Here is a 20625-nt window from a genome sequence, read left to right on the forward strand (position 1 = left end):
GAACTTTCATACAGCTAATAAGGTTTAACTGTGTGCATTTCTTATCTCCAAAGACCATCAGTGGCTCTCCAATCACATCAGTAATACGAATAGCCTTATCAAAACAGACGATCTCGGCACGGTTCGCGGACAACCAATCCATACCAATAACAATATCAAAACTACCAAGTTCAATCGGTATCAAATCTATCTCGAAATCCCTACCACCCAGATTAATGTTACACTTACGATGTACAGTCTTAGCAGTAAGTTCCTTACCATTAGCTACTTCAATAACATAAGTATTGTCTAAGAGAGTTAACGGCGTTTTGATTCTCGGACTTAATTTACTCGACACGAAACTTAAATCAGCCCCTGAATCAAATAGAACATAAACTGACAAATCGTTGACTGAGAACGTACCAGTAACAAGCTTAGGATCTTCCTCCGCATCCTTAGCATTAATGTTGAACGCTCGACCGCGTGCAGTCTCTGCAGTCTTCTTGTTGGGACAAGCATCTCGGAAATGCCCCGGCTTCCCACACTCATAACAAACCCTCGGATTACCTCCATTATTCGATTTCCCATTACCGTTACCGTTACCACCTCTATTACCAACATTATTATTATTACCACCAGTCGCGGGAGTAGCAGACCCCGGCAAAAGCACTGTACAATCTTTAGCAATGTGCCCTTGCTTAGAGCACCTCTTACAAGTAACTGTGCAGTAACCATCATGAACTTTATAGCAACGAGGACACACACGCTGATTTCTGTTGTTAGCACCTGAGGTATCCTGTTTCTTCTGCTGATTTTGGTTTTGATTGCGGTTGTTATCCCACTTTCGTTTCCCATTATCAGCTTTCTTGACAACCTCCTCACTACTTTCAACAACTGTAGTCTTGCTTCTTCTCAACACCTTGTCATTAAGTTTGTGAGCCATAGACATAGCTGCCTCAATAGTCTGGGGTTCACTGGACTCAACCCCGTGTTCAATCTTCTCGGACAAACCATCAATGTAAGCCTCAATTTTGCGGTCCTCATCCGCATAAACCCTAGGACACAGCAAAGTTAACTCGAAAAACCTTCGTTCATAGGCATCTAACTCGGTGCCATGCATTTTCAAATTCTTGAGCTCAACCTCTAGCTTCTTAAGCTCACCCCGAGGTCTATAGCGGGTGATCAATCTTTCCTTAAAATCATTCCAGGCCAAACCATAAGCTACATCGCTTCCCAAACTACTAACCAGATTGTTCCACCATGTCAAGGCACTATCCTTGAGAGTGCAACTAGCGAAACTAACTTTGTCCTCTTCACGGACCCGACTGACCCTGAAAATAGATTCAATTTTCTCGAACCAACGAGTAAGCCCTATTGGTCCTTCCGTACCACTGAATTCTTGAGGTCGACCAGCCATAAAAGTTTTGTGGGAGCATCCCACGTTGTTGTTCACATTGGCGTTAACATTAGCATTTGCTGCCATAGCAGCAGCAATTCCTTCATTGATTAGGCGTTGCATACGCGCTTCAGTGGACTCTCTTGGAGGCATGATCTTCAAAATAGAATAACACATCCGTTAGTACCAAGAATAATACTAGTGTCATAAAGGAATAGATCAAAACACGAAAAGACTAACCATTAAGATATTAGTCAACTAACACTATGAGTAATAACATGACAGTTATGATTGTTATAGAAATAACCATCACATGCATACATATTTTATGATAACATCATACAACATACATAGCACCTAACATACATGAACATATATTACGCATAATATAACATGCCAAGAGCCACAATATCAGAAATAAAACATGATAATGATAATAGATGTCATAAAAATAACCATCCATACATAATGAAAAATATCCCATAACAAAATCTTAATAAAATCCTCGGCAAAACGCCGTACATAACCCAAAATGTATGTATAAAAAGGACATTAAGTCTGATGAAATAGATAATCAATATGAATAATCACATCACATTCGCTTAGAGCGGGTGTGATAAGCTGGTCCAGCATGAGTCTCAGCAGGATCCTCATACTTACGCAACTTCCCTTTCACAACATCCAACTCTTCCTTCAACACACGAACAGTGCTCTCGAGAGCCTCGAACTTAGCATTAACTTCCCGATCACGCTTGCGGTTCGGATCCTCAACCCTATGCTTGAAAGTGACAAAGTTACGCATGTCGGCACGGATCTCGTCCATAACTTCATTATGTGGCAAGGTGCGCAAACAATCACTAAGGGCGTTAATACGTGTCACCTCATTATAAGCCCGGTTCATATGAGTAATGGTAGAAAAATAGTAATGAACAGGATCATCGATCTCCGGTTGATTAGCACGACGTCTAGCAGGAGACGGTGGAGCAGGAGCAGCAACAGAGTTATCGCTCGAAGTCGACATCTGCAAATAGCAAAACCGCAAACCACATACCAAAAAGATATAAAAGCTAATAATATAACTTATACGAAATGAAATGCATAATAATGCTATAGCAAAAAGGTCGGGCTGTAGACTAGACTCTAATGCACCCTAATAACCACGGGTTGACCACATTAAGACCGCCTAGTTCCCTACAACCAGCGCTCTGATACCACATGTGACGACCCCGTCAAAACACTTAACGGATCCGTCAGTTGGTCCCATAGCTTGATCGGACTTAAATGAATTAAATAAACAAAGTTGCATTCTTTTATTTCAAAATGTTCCCCAAAAAGGAAACAAACCAAATTAAGTAGTTTGAAAACCAACCAACCATAATATGAAACCAAAAGTTGACACAAAACATTGCCAACAATCCCACAATTTAAATTATCCAAAATAGAATGCAAACTTAAGTTTCATAAATTGTTTCATAAAATCTGCCCAAATGCATGCAGACTCTTCTAATGACAGCGGAAGCATCAAATAACTCAAGTACCTGTGAAAACATGCAAGTAAACTGTCAACACAAAGGTTGAGTGAATTATAGGTTTAAATAAATAAGTAAACTTTAGACCACAAGATTTAAAAATGTTAGAAAACATTAAACATTATTCCATTATCAATGAGCCACCTGGTAACCACTTAACCCTTTATTTACCCTTGCCAAACACAATAAAAATATACACTTGGACAGTGTATCTACAACAAATTACGAAGTACTAAACATTCCGATTATAAATTGCTAGCGCGACTAGCTCGAAATGGGGTTGTCAAACCCGATAGATCTATCCGTAGGATTCGCGTTCACCGGTAGAAACCAATGATTACAGTTACCAGACTAGGGAATATTTTTGTCCAACTCACAATGAATAATTAAATTTAACTGTTACTTGTGTCTAAACGTAAATAAAAATCTGCATGTAATCACATCCCAAAAATATACTTTGAAAAGTATGTAAAAACGGGACTATAACTCACCTTAAATAGCAACTGAAGAAATCTCACAAACACGCGAACAGCAAGTAAAGTAAAGTGATCAAGAAAGATCACAACGCCGACCTATAAATAAAGCAGGTCGAAATAAATAACTAACTTAGGCCAAGTCTTAGTATGATAGCTATTGTACATGTTGCAAGTAGGCATAGAACATTACTCAGCAAGCATCGGTTTGATTGGAACAGCATAAGGACACACACTTTCTATTTTTAGAAAGTTTCTATTTTTAGCAGGTTTCCATTTTTGGAAAGTTTTCTATTTTAGGAAAGTTTCTATTTTTGGAAAGTTTCTATTTTTGGAAAGTTTCTATTTTTGGAAAGTTTCCAAATTTAGAAAGTTCTATTTTTTAGAAAGTTTTGAAGTTAGGAAAGTTTCCTTATTTAGAAAGTCAACAGAAGTCAACTGAAAGTCAAAGTCAACCGAAAGTCAACTCAAAAGTCAACCTTGGTCAAACATAGTCAACATTAATTTTAAAAGTGTAAGTTATAATAATAACATAGGTTATAATGTTATTTAAAGTCAAATGTGTATAATAATGTCTTAACATAAGTTTAATTAAATAAAATGAATTGTTAAAGTTAATATAAGTTGAAATGTTATAATTAGTATAACATAAGTATTTAATTAATTAATTAAATATCAATCATAATATAAATATTATTAATTTATAATAAATTTTAAATCATATCATAAGTATTATTAATTAATAATGAATTATTAATCATATCATAAGTTTCTAATTAAAATTATTAAATCATAAGTATTTAATAATTAAGTCATAATTAAATAATAATTAAGTCTTATAATAATTAAATAATTATTTAATATTTATTATAAGTCTTTTAATAATTTCTCAAAAACAAAATTAATACTTATCATAAGTATTTTCCTTTAATAATAAAAGTATTACTAATCATAAGTTTAATTAAAATGTTAATTAAATTATAATTAATAATTAAATGATATAATAAATATTTATATCATATGTTTTAAATAATAATAATTACTTCTTTTATCATAAGTAATTAATTAATAATGAATTCCATAAATTTTATCATAAGTTTAATCATTAACCATAAGTTTTAAGTTTAAAAGTTCGCCGGGTCGTATCTTGAGCCCCGGGTGTCGGTTTCGGGCAAGCCACATATGTAACTTCGCCTACACAAACCACCCGACACATTTATGAACTCAAGAACACTCCAAGAACAGTCCCTAGGTCGTGGATATCAGCCATGACAACAATTGGGAAATCAATTTACTCAAAACAGTAATTCGGGCAAAACGGGTGAACCGTGGCTCGAATTTAGGTGACCCGAACATGAATATTCGTCTCACCATCAGTCCTAACCAAATGAGACACCCTAAAGACACCAAGGATGGTCACAAAGTCGGACCCAACCTCGTTCATGCCAAGAACACCTTTCAATCTTTAACAAAAACCAAATTAAGCGTATCTAGGGCTCCGGGAATCGAAACGACATGAATCCGGAGTCTAAAATTAATGTCTTGATGAGAGGAACTCATTTATGTACTTTATTTTAACATTCATAACAGTTATATAGTCAGAATATACGAATCAAACTGCTGTCCAAAATTTACAAACCGAAAACATGAACAAACGAGTAATTCTACGCATTCAAACAACAATACAATAACTTATACATATCATACTAACCATATAACATCAAAATACAGAAATATAAATAAATATGAAAAGATCTAGGGTTAGGGTTTATACCCTAATCAAGAATCAAAGTATATGATCGCGTAGAGAACGAAGAGAGGAACACGATGGTGTTAATTGATTTATGATCCAAGCTACAATTTTAGATGATGATGGTGGTTTATGGTGGTGATGGTGGCGGCACAAAGAGGGAGGAGAGGAGAGGGTGAGAGCAAAAATGCAAGTATTAGGTTTAGGTTTCAAATTTGTGAAATAAAAATGAAATAAGAAAAATGGAAAAGCAAGGGAGTACTCCCCCTCCCTAATTCGGCCGAATGGGGGGTTGTGGGGTGGGCCCCACTAGCCCATCTCACTTAAAGTTAAATTACTTGTGGCCCAAAAACCCGAACGAAGCCCGAAACGCGAAAACGCACTTACGCGATTAAAAATCCGGAAAGATAACAAACGCGCGACGAAAAATAAATATAAATACACCTATTAATAATATGACCTTAAAATATCATATTTAAAATATTTAGGATTTAAAAATCCCGAAAGCTCGACCGTTGGTTTAAAAACCGAAAAGATTCGCCGGATGGAAATCCGCGGAACGTAGAAACGTATAATTTAAAATATGAATACATATATCCACATAACACATAATAATTATTATATATATATTATTACAAAAATAATAATATAGGTCATGGAAATGACGTGGCACACTAACAGTTAACGGTCGTTAAATAATTAACGGAAAAAGATAACGGAAAAGGTAGGGTCGTGACACACGAGAAAGATGTACTGTATTTAAAAGATATCGCATGTACATTACAGGTGGGTATAGAATTCGGGCCCATTTGTACCATGCAGGATTTAAATCTTGTGGTCTATCAAAATGATGAATTTTATTGTTTTATGATAAACTTATGAACTCACCAACTATTTGATTGACACTTTAAAACATGTTTATTCTCAGGTATGAAAGAAATCTTCCGCTGTGTATTTACTCATTTTAGAGACATTACATGGAGTTGTTCAAGGCATATAGAGGTCCGTTCATCGCGATGGTACCATATGTTATTGTATTCGTTCGGAAGATTTTGGACGGGGTATGACAGGGCTGATCTTTTATCTCTCCATATAAATAGCAAGACTTGGAGAACTTTGAAGACATGGACCTCTTGCATGCTACAACTCAAATTTATCAGAAAATCACAAGAACATAACATTCATACATATGTTTGTGATTTAGCAAGAGAAGTTTTATAATCTCATAGATTATAAAAGGGGTCAATGTGTGACAACCCGGAAATTTCCAACCAAATTTAAACTTTAATCTTTATATGATTCCGACACGATAAGCAATATTTGTTAAGTTAAATTTCAAGAATTTTAAACTATGTTCATACATTCATTCAACCTCGACCAAGTTCCAACGATTCACGAACCATTAAACGAATATGATTATATATGTATATGTGTATATATATTATAACTTGAAACGTAAACAAAATATTAGATTAAATACTTTATATGATTGTATCTATTTCAAAATGTTTATCACTGGAATTAGAAGATAAGATCAAATGATTGAATTATCAGATATATTAAATTATGATTGCAAGTCTCTGTTGAAAGGCCCACGTTGATTTGAGAAATCTTTTCATTTTAACAATATTCGGAAAATGGTAAAGTGATTTATAAATATGAACAAATTGTCAATCATTGAGAACTAGACAAAGGATAGTGGAAGATTGAATCTCATAAAGACTCGATTGATCTATTTAGTTTCAAACGTACAAAAACATTTTCAGTTTAAAAAGAACTTTATTATTAAAACGTATATAACTTTTATAAATATCTAGAACCACTTTTGACAACTCATTACTTAACTAGTATGATAAAGATAACGATATTTATATTTTATTTTATTAAATATATATAACAATTTAAATTAATATTATATATATTTATACGCGTATTATACGTACATAGTTTTATACTTTTACTATACTTAAACTTTACATTTACTTTATTTTTACTTTAGTTTAACTTTAATAATTCATACTTTAATAATTCACTTTAATAATTCATACTTTAATAATTCACTTTAATAATTCATACTTTAATAATTCACTTTAATAATTCATACTTTAATAATTCACTTTAATAATTCATACTTTAATAATTCACTTTAATAATTCATACTTTAATAATTCACTTTAATAATTCAAAAATCTATTATAAATAGAATTCAATAGGTTTCATTATTTCATAGAAACTTGAAAATAGTTTTCTCTAAACTCTCTCAATCGATTTACATATATATATTTACTCTGTATTATCTCAAGATATTATTAGTATACATAAAATATTACGACGGAGTGCTGTCCGAGTGATTTCGAAGTTGTTTTTTTGAGTGGGATAGGATTAAGGAAATGATGGGTTATAGCTATGGAGGTGATTGAGTATGGTTCATGGGTATGCTCGTGAGGTCAATATAGTGTTTATCATCTCCGTTGCGTTTACGTACCTTTTCTGCAATATTGAATCTCAATATTGATATGTGAGTACTCATAATTTAATTTTTACATACTAATAGTGTATCCCTGACTAGTGCTCGAGTATATAGGATTATGCATGCTTGTACTTTTGATATTGCCATTAGATAGGTTATGTTGATTCCTGAATTAGTTACATATACGATTGAGATAAGGTATAAGATATGCATGTCGTTGGAAAGCTAGCGAAAAATAGTTGAATTTTGGTTTAAGAATCACTTGAATCCAAGTAACGGTTAGAAAGTTATGAAATAAACAAATTGCATAATTAATTTCGTAATTAAAATTGCTGATGATAATTAGTGAACTAATTTTCTGGGTTATAAAAAGTGGTTATTTGGATTCTACTCGTCGAGTAGATGAATTTTCATATAAAGCACGTCTCGTTTCGTTGAACGGTTGTCAAGTTATGGACAAAAGAAGTTTTGCAAATTTTGATGAAATGTCGAAATGGGAACTGAAATTCTCGCTGATCTGCGTTGTTTCATATATAAAAAAAAAAATACCACTGAATTCTTTGCTGTAAGGTCTAACAAACGACTCTGGCCGTTTGTCAATTCGAGTCTCGACTATTTTTCTAAAAATCATCAAAGTTGACGGTTTGGTCACATTTTAAAATTCTTAAAAGAGCTGAAACTTTTTTATTTAAAAATGTCAGTTTTGTATCAGTTGTCATGGTCGACCTGATATGTGTTTAGTCTTGCCAAAAATCATGTTATATCTTCATGGTAACGAGAATTTGCAGGCTTTAACCGTTTGTCAATACGAGTTTTGAGGAATTTTCTAAAAATCTCCAAAGTAGGCTACTCGGTCACTTTTGTAAATTTATTAAAGCTGAAAAATTAACTTTGAAACGCCGAAAACGCGTTGGCAACTACGAGTTGTCTAGGTTTAGTTTACTTCTGTAATATTTATGCTTAATCTTTTTGGTAATGTGTAACTTTTATCTTTGGCCGTTTATCAATCGGAGTTCCGATAATTTTTCTAAAAATAGCTGAAGTGGCCCGTTTAGTCATGTTTGACCTAAAATAATTTTTGTATAAGTTATTATATATTTGCATGCGACCTCATTTTTACTTTGACCTTTGACTTTTGACTTTAACCTTTGACTTTTGACTTTGAACTTTGACTTTTCCTGTTAACTTTTCAGTTAACTTTTTGTGTTGATTTTCTCTATAAAAAAAAACCTAAAATACTATTTTATGATTATGAAACCATTTGTGTTACGTTGTTTCACACGTCACCTTTTACTAGAATCTTAATTGAGCATGAGTAATATAACATGTTACTATACTGTAGAGTCAGACTCGAGCTATAGGATAGGATTACACTATGACCTAACCTAAATTGCTATACAAATATTGACCAACATATAAATATATATAATTAATATAGGTTCGTGAATCCGAGGCCAACCTTGCACTTGTTCAATGACGTTATATGTATTTTTACTACAAAATACAGTATGGTGAGTTTCATTTGCCTTTTTACCCTTTATATTTTTGGGACTGAGAATACATGCTCTTTTATAAATGTTTGACGAAATAGACACAAGTAATTGAAACTACATTCTATGGTTGAATTATCGAAATCGAATATGCCCCTTTTTATTAAAGTCTGGTAATCTAAGAATTAGGGAACAGACACCCTAATTGACGCGAATCCTAAAGATAGATCTATTGGGCCTAACAAACCCCATCCAAAGTATCGGATGCTTTAGTACTTCGAAATTTATATCATGACCGAAGGAGGATCCCGAAATGATAGGGGATATTCTTATATGCATATTGTTAATGTCGGTTACCAGGTGTTCACCATATGAATGATTATTTTTGTCTCTATGCATGGGACGTATATTTATGAGAACTGGAAATGAAATTCTTGTGGTCTATTAAAATGATGGAAATAAATGATTATGATAAACTAATAAACTCACCAACCTTTTGGTTGACACTTTAAAGCATGTTTATTCTCAGGTGTTAAAGAAATCTTCCGCTGTGCATTTGCTCATTTTAAAGATATTACTTGGAGTCTTTCATAGCATATTTCGAAGAACGTTGCATTCGAGTCATTGAGTTCATTAAAGATTATTATTAAATCAATTTATAGTTGGATAGTGGATATTATGAAATGGTATGCATGCCTGTCAATTTTCTATGTAAAGAAAGATTGTCTTTTAAAAACGAATGCAATGTTTGTAAAATGCATCATATAGAGGTCAAATACCTCGTAATGTAATCAACTATTGTGAATCGTTTATAATGTATATGAATGGGTCCTTTCAGTTGGTATCAGAGCGGTGGTCTTAGCGAACCAGGTCTGCATTACTGTGTCTAACAGATAAGTCGATAGGATGCATTAGTGAGTCTGGACTTCGACCGTGTCTGCACGTCAATAGTTTTGCTTATCATTTTGTGTCAAAAATTAACTACTTATCATCCTCAGGAAATTACCTGCTTATCATTTTTAGTCTAAGACACGACTTGCTGCATTGATTGCATGAATAGTGTATAGACAAAAATTCATATCTTAGCGTATCTGCTAAATCATATCTTATCGTATCTATTACTGTAAACGTTGTCTGATATATCCCGTAAATTCCTCCGTAATTTACGAAATCTTTTGTTCTATATATATGGATATTCTATGTAATTAGAATACCATCCGATAACCGAAAATCATTTCATATCGGAAAAAAAAATCCTTATTCAATCGTACGAAATGGAATTCATCATTAGTTCAAGTTCCTCGGATTTCGAAATGGAATCCCACTCCAGTTCCGAAAGCAGTGTGACCGGAATAGATCAACCAATCAGTCATCACCTATTCTGGATGAATTGGGGATGGGTTCGTAGCCTCCTCAATCATTGGAGACAAGAAGAAGGTGATCCCTTCCATCCACCACATTGCCCTCTTGATGAAGAACCTGAAGCACTTACCGGCGAACCTGTTCGAAACACCATTTTCTCGCTCATTTCCAGAGTATCTCATCACGATTATATATTACATCAAATTTTAGATTTTATTTATCCGCTCGTCCGAACCGACAATCACCCCGGTGTAATAAAAGAAGTCAACGAACTTCACGCTCGGGTAGTGGCTTTGGAGAATATGGTGCAGAGATTACAAACACCAGCAGCAGCATCAGCAGCATAACCAGTAACACCATCATCAACACCAATAGTACCATTACCACCCCCACCACAACCACGTCGTAAACCTCAACTTTACACTCTGTCCCACGAGCACCAATGTTATACGCCCTGTAGATACCAAGGAATACCAACAACAATAACCGACGAAGTATTAATTCATAACTTCATTGGAGAAACATTCCGTGCAGATTATGTAATCTCTAAAGTCTTAGAGATTATCTAATCTAGCCCTAACCATAAATCAGTTAAGCGAACCAAAATGATAGAAGGAAGAGTAGAAACCCTGACAAAAATGGTGTGTGATTAACAAGCTAAACTTGTTTTACCAACAGCATCAACAGTACCGTCAGCGTCACCAGCATCATCAGTACAGTCAACATCAGAATCAACAACACCTATAACATCACAAACTTCGTCAGCTCAAGAATCACTATGGACATCATTACGAATCAATAACCCGTATATTGTATCAACGAGTTATGAAGAATTAACTCATTCCCTTTGAAGAAATTATATGTATATTTTATATATTTTGAAATAAAAATAAATCTTTCCGTGCTAAGCTATTGTGTGTGAATCTTAACTACTCGGTTAATTCATATTACAAATATGCAATAATGTACGTCCTTCGGCTGCAACTTAACCAGCGTTAACTACAATCTCTGTCGCAATTCAACAAATTCCAATTCATAATAAATCAAGTATATATTTGATTTTACACTTTCATCATCGATGTACCCGAAACTTTTCAGATAACATCATTCGTACTTTGCGAAATTCACAAGAATTCCACGAACCGAACATCATACATCAACAAATAACGAAGTATTGATTCATAATTTCAATGTCATTAAAGAAATACTGCGTAAAAGTTATGTACTTTTTAAAGCCTTTAGGGATTATTCAATTCTAGTTTCAACCGTAAATCAAATGAGTTTAATTTAACATTAACTCATTAAATCTATGTTACATCTGAAGAAAATATACATATATATTTTTTCATAAAGACTGTAATAAAATTCTTTTGTACAAAATATTAATTGTGAAATTTTTTTTAACGGGTAGGTAATACCCGAGAGATATATAAATTCACAATTAATATATTACATTCTTCGAATCTGATTCAGCAAATCATCCATTATACTCCCTACTTTCACAACAATATACATTCTTTTATAGAAATCAAAACAACCATACTCATTCAAAATTTAATTACATATTCTGATTTTGAAATCTCAAAATTCAACTTGAGATATGAAGAAAATCATCACTCTTAGATCCTTACATCTTTCACAAGCTATATTTTGACTTTAAAACTGTGTTAGAACATCAAATGTATGTTAACGATTACAATCTGTGTTCAAACCCTTCGAAAATTTCTGAAGACACTTCGAATGATGAGCAATCGAGATGATGATCCAACCACATGTTACCCACAGTTATGTACCCGAAAAACTCTTGAAACCAAAGTAAAAGTTTAAACAACGTATCCGCGTCAGATTCTTTAGCATTTATTAGCAAAAATAACTTTGCGACTCCTATTCAAAGTAGCCAGTTTTGTCACAGCTCCAGCAAGTCAACTTCGACTTTTCAGTCAGACTAACCTTATTATAACCTTGAGATATACACCATCGTTATCTGGGAACCTTTTACATTCCACCACATTATTAACAGATGTATCAACAACTTCATTACCCTTTGACTTTAGCCTCTCCAAAAAGTCATTATAATTATTCATTGAAACCCCATCATTTACTACTTCGCATCTTGTAATGAGAATTTCCATACGAATCATTAGGAATTAGCAATCAGTATTTTGAAATCTCGCAGCATGTCTACGCCAACAGTTATATGTGTATATATAACGTATATCTTCTGGACTTAATTTGAATGTGAAGATTCTGAAAAACACTTCGAACTACGAATTAGTTCTCCGAAAATGGAAAAATACTGATGAAGCAGCAAAAAAAACTATAAACGACCTTAACAGTAAAAGTTTGATGATAATGAATAGGTGTGCTGGCAAAGCGCAGAAAAAGAGAAGTCTTGGAACTGGAAAACGGATTGAGGAAAGTAGGAAGGAGGCTGTGAACAAATTACAAAGACTGAACCTGACTTCAAAGGATCCAAATAATTCAGTATCTGCTGAAGTCATTAACGAATACCTTGCTCCTGACTCTAAACCCCTGCGGACAATATTCTTCATCATCCTCTGATATTAGAAATTCTAAAATATCATCATATCTTTCATTATAAATATCCTCCATATTTCTGAAGATATTTTCTTAATTTTTCTTATTTGAAATCATTTACCTCTTCGCGCTATTTGTATTACATCATAAAAGAAACTATTTTAGTTTCTAAATTCTGAAACATTCAAGTTTAAAATAGGAATATTTTGAAGTAGTGTTGGGAACTGAAGCATGAATTAGTATAATATAATGACACTTGATCAATGTGATTATATTACAGTAAGTCATGCTGAGTTTCTAAATGGAACGTGATGATTCACAGATCATAACATCATCATGTGCCATGTTATACGACTCTTGTATTCTATTTAACCTCTAAAATATCAAGAAAATATTTCTTGATGATTCGGCCTTTTCCAAGGTATTTTAGTAATTTGACAAGTCAAGATCGTGCCATCACAATTTCCTTCCTAGAACATTAACAATGTTCATTTCGAAATTCATATCTGTGAATTCTGGACCATTGCAAGTGGTGCTTAATCGCAAGAAGAAGAAACGAAAGGACAAAACTCCGAAATAGAAATTGGGGTATAAATTGCAGCAAATAAAAGAGAGCATTAACTGTGAATGATAATGATTATAGAAGACAGAAGCAGAGACTTTGAAATATAAGGGAACATATAAAGCCTAACGACAAACCAGAAATTATAAACCATATATATCGATGCATATAGCAATATAAAGACACGGGAGAACTAGGAACACGATAAATCCAAGAGTATAGTAGAAGTAAATAGATTCTTCTGACGGTAGATGAAAAAAAGAAGAATGACCGATATGAAAGTTAGAAGTATATCGAGAATCAGAACTGGATGGAGCATATTGATGAATACTTTAAAATATGAGTTGAGGGGGAAAGAATAGAAGGTGATGAAACATGACTAGGAACTTAGAAATCAACAGATTTAACTCACACAATGGCAGAATAAGTGAATCAAACCCTCTAGTGAATAGGTTAAGTTTTTTTTTGATTAATTTAGTCAAACCACAACTAAATCAAGTGTGATTAGATCAACACCTAGAGCTATTATTCACCACCTGTGTGATTTGGACTGAGAGAGAATCGAAGGAGCTCACAAGATCTAAGTGTGTGTAACAAATGAGAGGCTTAACCTAAAATGAAGAACATAAGACTTTATATACCCCTGCTGTTGACACACCCATACGATTCATTCATCACATGTACGAGATGGCTTCATCAACCGTACAGGTGATCACTTACTCGTGTCTTATCATTTAGGTTGTAATTGTGACTTAGCTCAGCATCAACCATGCGTATGAGCCTGTCAGCCGTACTAGTGAGGCTTCACTCGTACGTCTGACTAAGTCTAACATAGTCAAACATCTAAATCTCGTTCCTGCAGTTCCTGATACCACATACAAACACCGATAGGATAATAACGAGCAATCATGGTGGCCTGTAAACTGTTGTACCTGCAATGGACGTGGGTAGATGTCTAGGGACTTGCATAAAATGCATCAACAGATGGTGTGAGTTGTAAGGAAACGAAGGAGGTGAATTTATAAGAAAATCTCCGACAGAACAATTAAAATGGATGATCGCATTTAAAGCGGATCCTAATTCCCTTGATTACCGGAGAGTCAAATCTTATTAAGAAGATTTTCTTCAAATCCCTTAAAATCTGGGAATCAATCATATCTACGTCAAATGATAAAATGAATCTACACTTACTCATTTCACTCTTCTATGTTAGCTTCATTCGTACTCTTCATATAAATGGATTGTTTATCCAAATTATTCGCTGATGATAAAACTCTAATTTTCAGCCCGTATGCATCATGAAAACATACTTATTATCATTCACGACCTTTCCACTCAAATTTCGGGACGAAATTTCTTTAACGGGTAGGTACTGTGACAACCCGAAAATTTCCAACCAAATTTAAACTTTAATCTTTATATGATTCCGACACGATAAGCAATATTTGTTAAGTTAAATTTCAAGAATTTTAAACTATGTTCATACATTCATTCAACCTCGACCAAGTTCCAACGATTCACGAACCATTAAACGAATATGATTATATATGTATATGTATATATATTATAACTTGAAACGTAAACAAAATATTAGATTAAATACTTTATATGATTGTATCTATTTTAAAATGTTTATCAATGGAATTAGAAGATAAGATCAAATGATTGAATTATCAGATATATTAAATTATGATTACAAGTCTCTGTTGAAAGGCCCACGTTGATTTGAGAAATCTTTTCATTTTAACAATATTCGGAAAATGGTAAAGTGATTTATAAATATGAACAAAATGTCAATCATTGAGAACTAGACAAAGGATAGTGGAAGATTGAATCTCATAAAGACTCGATTGATCTATTTAGTTTCAAACGTACAAAAACGTTTTCAGTTTAAAAAGAACTTTATTATTAAAACGTATATAACTTTTATAAATATCTAGAATCACTTTTGACAACTCATTACTTAACTAGTATGATAAAGATAACGATATTTATATTTTATTTTATTAAATATATATAACGATTTAAATTAATATTATATATATTTATACGCGTATTATACGTACATAGTTTTATACTTTTACTATACTTAAACTTTACCTTTACTTTATTTTTACTTTACTTTAACTTTAATAATTCATACTTTAATAATTCACTTTAATAATTCATACTTTAATAATTCACTTTAGTAATTCATACTTTAATAATTCACTTTAATAATTCATACTTTAATAATTCACTATAATAATTCATACTTTAATAATTCACTTTAATAATTCATACTTTAATAATTCAAAAATCTATTATAAATAGAATTCAATAGATTTCATTATTTCATAGAAACTTGAAAATAGTTTTCTCTAAACTCTCTCAATCGATTTACATATATATATTTACTCTGTATCATCTCAAGATATTATTAGTATACATAAAATATTACGACGGAGTGCTGTCCGAGTGATTTCGAAGTTGTTTTTTCGAGTGGGATAGGATTAAGGAAATGATGAGTTATAGCTATGGAGGTGATTGAGTATGGTTCATGGGTATGCTCGTGAGGTCAATATAGTGTTTATCATCTCCGTTGCGTTTACGTACCTTTTCTGCAATATTGAATCTCAATATTGATATGTGAGTACTCATAATTTAATTTTTACATACTAATAGTGTATCACTGACTAGTGCTCGAGTATATAGGATTATGCATGCTTGTACTTTTGATATTGCCATTAGATAGGTTATGTTGATTCCTGAATTAGTTACATATACGATTGAGATAAGGTATAAGATATGCATGTCGTTGGAAAGCTAGCGAAAAAAGTTGAATTTTGGTTTAAGAATCACTTGAATCCAAGTAACGGTTAGAAAGTTATGAAATAAACAAATTGCATAATTAATTTCGTAATTAAAATTGCTGATGATAAATAGTGAACTAATTTTCTGGGTTATAAAAAGTGGTTATTTGGATTCTACTCGTCGAGTAGATGAATTTTCATATAAAGCACGTCTCGTTTCGTTGAACGGTTGTCAAGTTATGGAAAAAAGAAGTTTTGCAAATTTTGATGAAATGTCGAAATGGGAACTGAAATTCTCGCTGATCTGCGTTGTTTCATATATAAAAAAAAATACCACTGAATTCTTTGCTGTAAGGTCTAACAAACAACTCTGGCCGTTTGTCAATTCGAGTCTCGACGATTTTTCTAAAAATCATCAAAGTTGACGGTTTGGTCACATTTTAAAATTCTAAAAAGAGCTGAAACTTTTTTATTTAAAAATGTCAGTTTTGTATCAGTTATCATGGTCGACCTGATATGTGTTTACTCTTGTAAAAAATCATGTTATATCTTCGTGGTAACGAGAATTTGCAGGCTTTGACCGTTTGTCAATACGAGTTTTGAGGAATTTTCTAAAAATCTCCAAAGTAGGCTACTCGGTCACTTTTATAAATTTATTAAAGCTGAAAAATTAACTTTGAAACGCCGAAAACGCGTTGGCAACTACGAGTTGTCTAGGTTTAGTTTACTTCTGTAATATTTATGCTTAATCTTTTTGGTAATGTGTTACTTTTATCTTTGGCCGTTTATCAATCGGAGTTCCGATAATTTTTTTAAAAATAGCTGAAGTGGCCCGTTTAGTCATGTTTGACCGAAAATCATTTTTGTATAAGTTATTATATATTTGCATGCGACCTCATTTTTACTTTGACCTTTGACTTTTGACTTTAACCTTTGACTTTTGACTTTGAACTTTGACTTTTCCTGTTAACTTTTCAGTTAACTTTTTGTGTTGATTTTCTCTATAAAAAAAAACCTAAAATACTATTTTATGATTATGAAACCATTTGTGTTACGTTGTTTCACACGTCACCTTTTACTAGAATCTTAATTGAGCATGAGTAATATAACATGTTACTATACTGTAGAGTCAGACTCGAGCTATAGGATAGGATTACACTATGACCTGACCTAAATTGCTATACAAATATTGACCAACATATAAATATATATAATTAATATAGGTTCGTGAATCCGAGGCCAACCTTGCACTTGTTCAATGACGTTATATGTATTTTTACTACAAAATACAGTATGGTGAGTTTCATTTGCCTTTTTACCCTTTATATTTTTGGGACTGAGAATACATGCGCTTTTATAAATGTTTGACGAGATAGACACAAGTAATTGAAACTACATTCTATGGTTGAATTATCGAAATCGAATATGCCCCTTTTTATTAAAGTCTGGTAATCTAAGAATTAGGGAACAGACACCCTAATTGACGCGAATCCTAAAGATAGATCTATTGGGCCTAACAAACCCCATCCAAAGTACCGGATGCTTTAGTACTTCGAAATTTATATCATGACCGAAGGAGGATCCCGGAATGATAGGGGATATTCTTATATGCATATTGTTAATGTCGGTTACCAGGTGTTCACCATATGAATGATTATTTTTGTCTCTATGCATGGGACGTATATTTATGAGAACTGGAAATGAAATTCTTGTGGTCTATGAAAATGATGGAAATAAATGATTATGATAAACTAATAAACTCACCAACCTTTTGGTTGACACTTTAAAGCATGTTTATTCTCAGGTGTTAAAGAAATCTTCCGCTGTGCATTTGCTCATTTTAAAGATATTACTTGGAGTCTTTCATAGAATATTTCGAAGAACGTTGCATTCGAGTCATTGAGTTCATCAAAGATTATTATTAAATCAATTTATAGTTGGATAGTGGATATTATGAAATGGTATGCATGCCTGTCAATTTTCGATGTAAAGAAAGATTGTCTTTTAAAAACGAATGCAATGTTTGTAAAATGCATCATATAGAGGTCAAATACCTCGCAATGTAATCAACTATTGTGAATCGTTTATAATGTATATGAACGGGTCCTTTCAGTTGGTATCAGAGCGGTGGTCTTAGCGAACCAGGTCTGCATTAGTGTGTCTAACAGATAAGTCGATAGGATGCATTAGTGAGTCTGGACTTCGACCGTGTCTGCACGTCAATAGTTTTGCTTATCATTTTGTGTCAAAAATTAACTACGTATCATCCTCAGGAAATTACCTGCTTATCATTTTTAGTCTAAGACACGTCTTGCTGCATTGATTGCATGAATAGTGTATAGACAAAAATTCATATCTTAGCGTATCTGCTAAATCATATCTTATCGTATCTATTACTGTAAACGTTGCCTGATATATCCCGTAAATTCCTCCGTAATTTACGAAATCTTTTGTTCTATATATATGGATATTCTATGTAATTAGAATACCATCCGATAACCGAAAATCATTTCATATCGGAAAAAAAAATCCTTATTCAATCGTACGAAATGGAATTCATCATTAATTCAAGTTCCTCGGATTTCGAAATGGAATCCCACTCCAGCTCCGAAAGCAGTGTGACCGGAATAGATCAACCAATCAGTTATCACCTATTCTGGATGAATTGGGGATGGGTTCGTAGCCTCCTCAATCATTGGAGACAAGAAGAAGGTGATCCCTTCCATCCACCACATTGCCCTCTTGATGAAGAACCTGAAGCACTTACCGGCGAACCTGTTCGAAACACCATTTTCTCGCTCATTTCCAGAGTATCTCATCACGATTATATATTACATCAAATTTTAGATTTTATTTATCCGCTCGTCCGAACCGACAATCACCCCGGTGTAATAGAAGAAGTCAACGAGCTTCGCGCTCGGGTAGTGGCTTTGGAGAATATGGTGCAGAGATTACAAACACCAGCAGCAGCATCAGCAGCATAACCAGTAACACCATCATCAACACCAATAGTACCATTACCACCCCAACCACAACCACGTCGTAAACCTCAACTTTACACTCTGTCCCACGAGCACCAATGTCATACGCCCTGTAGATACCAAGGAATACCAACAACAATAACCGACGAAGTATTAATTCATAACTTCATTGGAGAAACATTCCGTGCAGATTATGTAATCTCTAAAGTCTTAGAGATTATCTAATCTAGCCCTAACCATAAATCAGTTAAGCGAACCAAAATGATAGAAGGAAGAGTAGAAACCCTGACAAAAATGGTGTGTGATTAACAAGCTAAACTTGTTTTACCAGCAGCATCAACAGTACCGTCAGCGTCACCAGCATCATCAGTACAGTCAACATCAGAATCAACAACACCTATAACATCACAAACTCCGTCAGCTCAAGAATCACTATGGACATCATTACGAATCAATAACCCGTATATTGTATCAACGAGTTATGAAGAATTAACTCATTCCCTTTGAAGAAATTATATGTATATTTTATATATTTTGAAATAAAAATAAATCTTTCCGTGCTAAGATATTGTGTGTGAATCTTAACTACTCGGTTAATTCATATTACAAATATGCAATAATGTACGTCCTTCGGCCGCAACTTAACCAGCGTTAACTACAATCTCTGTCGCAATTCAACAAATTCCAATTCATAATAAATCAAGTATATATTTGATTTTACACTTTCATCATCGATGTACCCGAAACTTTTCAGATAACATCATTCGTACTTTGCGAAATTCACAAGAATTCCACGAACCGAACATCATACATCAACAAATAACGAAGTATTGATTCATAATTTCAATGTCATTAAAGAAATACTGCGTAAAAGTTATGTACTTTTTAAAGCCTTTAGGGATTATTCAATTCTAGTTTCAACCGTAAATCAAATGAGTTTAATTTAACATTAACTCATTAAATCTATGTTACATCTGAAGAAAATATACATATATATATTTTCATAAAGACTGTAATAAAATTCTTTTGTACAAAATATTAATTGTGAAATTTTTTTTAACGGGTAGGTAATACCCGAGAGATATATAAATTCACAATTAATATATTACATTCTTCGAATCTGATTCAGCAAATCATCCATTATACTCCCTACTTTCACAACAATATACATTCTTTTATAGAAATCAAAACAACCATACTCATTCAAAATTTAATTACATATTCTGATTTTGAAATCTCAAAATTCAACTTGAGATATGACCAAAATCATCACTCTTAGATCCTTACATCTTTCACAAGCTAT

Source organism: Rutidosis leptorrhynchoides, chromosome 2 (assembly GCF_046630445.1).
Source record: "Rutidosis leptorrhynchoides isolate AG116_Rl617_1_P2 chromosome 2, CSIRO_AGI_Rlap_v1, whole genome shotgun sequence".
Lineage (NCBI taxonomy): Eukaryota > Viridiplantae > Streptophyta > Magnoliopsida > Asterales > Asteraceae > Rutidosis > Rutidosis leptorrhynchoides.